Source organism: Populus nigra, chromosome 19 (assembly GCF_951802175.1).
Source record: "Populus nigra chromosome 19, ddPopNigr1.1, whole genome shotgun sequence".
Taxonomy (NCBI): Eukaryota; Viridiplantae; Streptophyta; class Magnoliopsida; order Malpighiales; family Salicaceae; genus Populus; species Populus nigra.
The window spans coordinates 7,012,830-7,019,805 of NC_084870.1; the positions used below are offsets into that span (position 1 = coordinate 7,012,830).

A 6,976-nucleotide genomic window follows, 5' to 3' on the forward strand; every position below is an offset into this window, starting at 1 on the left:
AGTTTTAATCATGTTTTCAAATACTGTTCGAATACAAGGAGAGAGTAGTGCATTCTGATCCCCTTTCGTGGTGAAGTATCAGAAAACCATTTCAACCCAATAACTTAAATTATTAGGTGGGGTCCCAATATATTATTTATATTATTTCCTAACACCCCCTCAAGTAAAAACCCTTTGGGCTTGAAACTTGTACAGTTTCACTTTACCTTGTGCTTAATTTTTATCAAATAAATAGGGATGATAAGATTCGAACTCGTGACTGCTTGGTTATCAAGGCTCTGATACCGTGTCAAAGAACTATCTCAACCTAATAACTTAAATTATTAGATAAAATTCTAAAATATAATTTATATTATTCTCTAAACAAGAAGAAGTATGGAAGCAAATGCAAGCCATTTTAGCTAATCAACTCTGGTTGTCTAAGCATGAAAATGAAAGCTTCGGAGGGCCTTTTCATGCCATAATCTTAAATACTAAATTGGAATCGGAAAGTAAACGGAGCGGAGATCCTTTTCCTCAACTCTTTGTTTTTGGAACAACAGTGGGTTAGAGATGCTACTAATTGTAATTTCGTTAGTAGATACAAATATTATTGGTAAAATAATAATTTGCTATACTGATTCAATAAAACACCAAATTTTATATAAAAAAAATCGCAAATAGATTGGATGGTGGCAGGATTGTTATGCTATATTTTTATGGAGACCACTTTCCTTGGTGTTTTTGGAAGTATGGTTAAATCTCTCTTCTAATAAAAAAAATAGTTTTTAAATGTTTTAATACATTAATATTAAAAATAATTTTTTTAATAAAAAAATAATTATTTATACAATCTCAAGCAGATGTCTTGGCGTGGCTGCCATATAACTTTTAGTTGGCACGGTATCGAGTCCATTCAATTATGATAGTGATTTAACTCTATTATTTTTGGCCAACACAACGTGGCCTATTAGCTCAGTTGGTTAGAGCGTCGTGCTAATAACGCGAAGGTCGCAGGTTCGAAACCTGCATGGGCCATAAATGTAACTGTTTTGTTCCTTTCTTTATCATGTCTAGCTTTGTCAGGAAAGAGGGTGTGTCGGGAGGACCTTTTTTCTCCAACCATGATTTTCTGTATTTCAAGAGTTTTAAATTCAGTAGAAAAAACTGCGTTTTTTTAGCCAAAACCCGTTTTTTCTTTTCTTCAAATTTTGGCAAGAATATTTTTTCCATTGAAAACATTATTTTTTCTGATATTTAAAGCAATTTTAAATAAAAAACAAAAAATAAATATTTTGATTATTTTTACATAACTATAAAAATAATTGGTTCTCAAAAAATAATATGAAAAATTAACAATAAAAAATAAAAAACACATAATTTATTTAGGATGCCGATGAGTAATCGAATCCAAACTCAAAATCATTACTCGAAAAAACCTTAGTTATATATGAATTTTCAATACCCAAACTCGATCTAATTGAGTTTCAAATACATGATTGATTTTTAAATTACCATGAATTGTAAAAGGTGAAATATCCATTTTATTGTCTAAGAAAAATCATTGAGCTTGCTTTATTATGATATTCTCCTTGTGGCTCATTAGTCTCTTTTGAATTGAATGAGGGCATGATTGTCTTTTCATATACTGTCAACGAAGTAAAATTACTTAATTGCTCTTAGAATAAAAAAAATAAATTAGCATCTAGAGGTTTTTTAGTATTTTCAGCTCTCGACACGTACTAAAATATAATTTTACTATTTGTTATTGATGATCTACTTTTATTTTATTTAATTCAAACCTAAAAGGTTGTGATTTCATCCTTTGTTATAAATAATTTACCTTTGCTATCTTGACCCTATGTGCCAATCTTGATTTTTTTACTTTTTAAAATTATAATGTTTTGTACAAGAAAGATATCATGCATTTTATTTTTGTATAGATAAATGAGAAATAATACTTGGAATAAACAAATAAATCATATGACGTGCATAACTTTCATCACAAGTTTGCTTGGTTGACTCGAGTCCGCTATTTTTTTTAAACATATGTTGTTTTTCATCGATGTCAATGGGGTAAGCAAAGAAACTGAAAAACCGATTAAACCACGAAAACAAAAAAAAACCAAAAAACTAAACCGTGAAAAAAAACTAATTAAACCGATTGGAATTTCAAAAAAATCGGCTGATTCGGTTCAGTTTTGATTTTATAAGCCTGAAACAAAAAAAAACCAAACCCCAACAAGAAAAACAAGCCAAACTGAAACCAAACTCGTTAGAAATTACAAAAATAACCCCAAAAAACAATATAGTTTTTTGTTTTGAATATAAAATAATCAAACCAACTCGGAACCGGTCGGTTTGAACCAGTTTTTGTTCTAAAATAACCGAATCGAAACCAGTAGGTTTGAACCAGTTTTGGTTTGATTGCGGGTTTTTTTAAGCCGATTTGTTTATTTTTTTTTATAAAAACTAAACCGAACAAAAAATAATCACCCCTGGATGTCATCATTTATCACCAAGTTTACTCAGCACTGAGCTTTCTAATTTGTTATTTTCAAGATTATCCTTACAAGTATCACAAGTCGGCTCAAATTGACCAAAGTTGATCAAATGTTTTTTCTTCTCAATATCGTTCAAATCATGATCAAAATCTATATATTTTTTAGAAGACACATTAGTAATGCCTAAATATTTTTTTTGCAGTGGAAAAAATTTACTACAACCCGCAGCTCAGCACTCGCTAGTGGGTTAGTAACCACTACTTTGATTGCAGCTCTTTTAACAACCAGATATACCCAGCCTTCCTAAGCTTTCAATCCCTGTGGTCTGGGTTAAAGACCATGCAAGTTATAGCCCAACACCTCAAAACGATCTTTTTAACTATTGTCATTGGCGGGGATACAACTGAGACGAAGAGGCCATTTGTTTAGGAGGTTGCGTCTGTGTTTAAAGCCAAATGCAGGCGCAACCTGTTTGGTAACCCCAAAACACAGTTTACTGTGTATAGATGACCCATAAAAAAACTCAGGTTTGCGGAAAGCAGCTCTCAGCTGCTTTTGCAAACCTGCGGACGCGTTTAGCGGAGAGTTTCACTCTCCACTGAGCTTCCACAATGGAGTTCAACTCCACTGTTCACGTTAACAATGTGCAGGATTTCGGTCGGACTAAGTCCGATCCAAAGCTAAAATGCATTGAACCGGGTTCAACCCAGTAAAAAAAAATTAAATTAAATTTTTATTTTTAATTGTGTTTTATTGATGATGTAGCATTTGCAGAATTTGATTGCAATTCTAATTTTGTTCCTGATGTTGTTGCGAGTTTAAAAAACCAAGGAAACTACAGTCTTTGTCTGATATATTTCGTATGCGATGGAATTGTAATAGTTTAATTAAACAATAAAAAATATTTTATATATAATATTATTTATTTCATGATGTAGTAGCAATAGCTAATTTTACAATATTTAATATATATATATATATATATATATATATATATATATATATAGAACCTTAATTTGAAAAATAATTTTTTAACCAGACACATTTCATATGCGATGGAATTGTAATAGTTTAATTAAACAATAAAAAATATTATATATATAATATTATTTATTTCATGATGTAGTAGCAATAGTTAATTTTACAATATTTAAATTCAAAACCATCAATATTATATATATATATATATATAGAACCTTAATTTGAAAAATAATTTTTTAACCAGACACATTAAACAACTTTTTGTTCAATCTCAAATTCAACTACAATTTTAACCAAGCATATATAAATACCAAACCTACCCCACTAAAATTACTTTTTATAAAACAATTTTTTTAAACCATAACCATAAAAGTTACCTAAAAAGAGAGTGCAGGGGGAGGGGGGAAGAAAGGTGACACTAGAAAAGAGAACCCTAATTTTTTTTTTTTATATATATATAGCCTAGTTAAAATTTATTTGTTTTGAAAATTTAAAAGTACTAGTGAAATTTAGGTCAAGTTATGAGTAAGGCATCCATACCTAATCTGAAGTTTGATTTTTTATCTTTGATTTTTATTTGAGCTCGGTCAAATTAAAAAAACAATTATCCATTTAAGTTGGACTAAATCGATATCTATCATGTTTAGGTGAAATTATCATTTTATTTTTTTTATCCTCGTTAAATATTTTTATGCATATTTATTTATATAAAAAATCAAATATTACAATAAAATATTAAAATCTTATTTTAAAAAGTATGGTGTAACTTGATAATTTTTTAAATATAATTGAAATCATTTATATTTTTTTAAAAAGAAAGGTCCTATACAATTCTCAACCTGAAATGATAACTTATGCAAGTAAGGCATCTAACAATAAAGCTAGGGTTTTTTAAAAATATATAGGACAACACCCTATGTATTTATGATAGTCTGATTATGTCTAAAAAATCAAGATTTAAATTCTCGGGTTAAAAAACTAAATTTAAAACTTTTTTATATATATAAAACATGATAAAAAACATTATAAAACGGTATAAGAACATCAAAAAACTCATTTTCAATAACAAATTACATTTTAATCAACATAAATAATTTTTATTATTAGAGTCTCAATCTCAGTTTCTTTCCAACATGGTTAAAAGTAAAAAGCAACCTCATTAAGTTTATATTTTTAATTAATTAAACATAGAAATTTGATCACATGAGATCTTCTCTCTCACCTCTCTTTTTGATTGACTTTCTCTCTCTTTATTCGATCGACATTATTTGGAATGCAAAAAAGAAAAAAAAGGTTTTGTAGCTGAAATATAAAAGTAAAAACTATACGAATCAAAATGTAGAATGACATATCTCTTCTTGTTTTTCTTTTCGAGGTTGCTCGAAGTTATTTTTACGATTATTTAGAAATATAATAATAATAATTTTTTGTTTTGAAATATATTAAAATAATATTTTTTTTATTTTTTAAAAATTATTTTTTATATTAACATATTGAAACAAATAGAAAATAAAAAAAATATTAATTTAAAGCAAAGAAAAAATAATTTTTTTTTAATTTTTTTTAAAATACAAAAATAAAAGAGGTTTAAAAAGAAAGAGAGAGAAGTGTGGTATTTCCATGTAGTTTGAAAAAATGGGAATCTTTATTCTCGAGTGTGATTGTTGAATTTTTTGGGAAAAATACAATCCATCGTGTGCCCGGATAACAACAATAAAAGGAATATTGTTAACATAATAACATTGGTGCTGAATACTATGTCTTTACATGCGTAATGCCATGGGGCAGTTTTCAAAATCATATATGTACACTCCATAGTTAAAAGGAAAGAATATCATACAAATACAAGACAATTCAAGAATGAATATAATTAACCATCTAAGTGATGGCCTAGTGGTAAGAGCTTGGGACCAAGAGATTTACTTCCTTCGTGGTCTTAGGTTCGAACCCTGTGGTTGCTCATATGATGGCCACTAGAAACTTACATGGTCGTTAACTTCAAGGCCCGTGGGATTAGTCAAAGTGCGCGCAAACTGGTCTGGACACCCACGTTAAACTAAAAATCTAAAAAAAAAATGAATATAATTAACCATATTTAATAGGTGACATAATAATAAGAATTTAAGATTAAAGAATTTGCTTTTCTGTGATTTCAGGTTTGAGTTCTGTGGTTGCTAATATAATGGCCACTGAAGTCTTACACGATCATTAACTTCAAGGCTGGTGGAATTAGTCGAGATACACGTAAGTTAAACCGGACATCCACGTTAATAATAATAAAAAAGAATGAATATAATTCAAATATATATATATATATATATATATATATATATTATTTTAAATTGAAAGTTTTTTCTATTGACATTATAACCATTTAAATATTTTCAAAATAAATTACAACAAAAAAAATACTTGAACAACATATAGAATACAAAAGGCACAACAATGATATTCAAGGATAAAATATATATTTTTATTTTATTCTATCTTGATTTCAAAACCAAACAAGGTATAAGATTTTTTTTATATGTGATTTATCATACCAGACACAAATCAGCCTCTCCCCCGGCATCTCATATTATCATGTTTATACCATTCCAAATCCAACCATACATACCCTTTTTATTCCATAGTTTAGTTAAAATACAAGGTAAGCTGCTGGGGGGAACTGATCGATGATGCAAAAAACTGTACAAGTAATTAAAGGCAATTACAGGGAGTACAAATCAATTATTTATTTGATATATATTCCACTATTTTTTTCTTATAATTTTTAACTATAAACGATGTACATGGAATCATCTAGATATTTTGATTTTAGTTAGAAGATTTTATTGTCATCAAATTATTTATAAGAGAATTTATTTGATCAAATTTAAAAAATCTAGGAAATAAAGACATTTTTTAAGTTGTTTCGAGATTAAAACTTTTCAAGAGATATTGATATAATTGAAATACAAGGAATTAAAATTAAATTTACCTTGAATATTTGCTGCTTAAAAATCCCCATTATCTATATTTTTCTCTCTCTATTATTAAACATGTTTTTTTCTAAATTTATATAAAAAATGATAGAAAATGAGAGGATTTTTTTAAGGGTTTTTCCATCGATTTCTCAAAAAACCTAAATGCAAGGGGTACATTCATAAAAATATATTATTTAGGATGCAAAATCATGGAGTTGTTTCAGCCCAGGGAGGTATTTGTTTTTTGCTCAAGTTCGGGGGTTAGTTTGTAATTTACCCCAATTAACCACAATTGACCACCGCACTGACGTCCGCTCTACTCAATTCTCTTATTGGCGGATTCCAAGTCCCCATTTAAATCCACTTCACTAATCACCACACCCCCCCCTCAACCGGTAACCCCACTCCCTGACTTTCAAAACCAAACCGGTCATCCACCGTGTCCTCACTCACCGGCCAAACCCGTCTCCCTTCACTTATACAAAGTTCAAAAATTTGACTCGCATTTCAACATAATTTGTTGTGAATTTCAATGCCATTTCATTT

The 6,976-nt window shown here is 28.8% G+C and overlaps 1 non-coding gene across 1 annotated transcript; it reads left to right on the forward strand.

The window, feature by feature from the left end:
- The first annotated feature begins 943 nt into the window (after window positions 1-943).
- On the forward strand, window positions 944-1,017 carry TRNAI-AAU (transfer RNA isoleucine (anticodon AAU)). Its single transcript has one exon. It is a non-coding gene; the product is annotated as a tRNA-Ile (tRNA).
- Window positions 1,018-6,976: the final 5,959 nt, after the last annotated feature.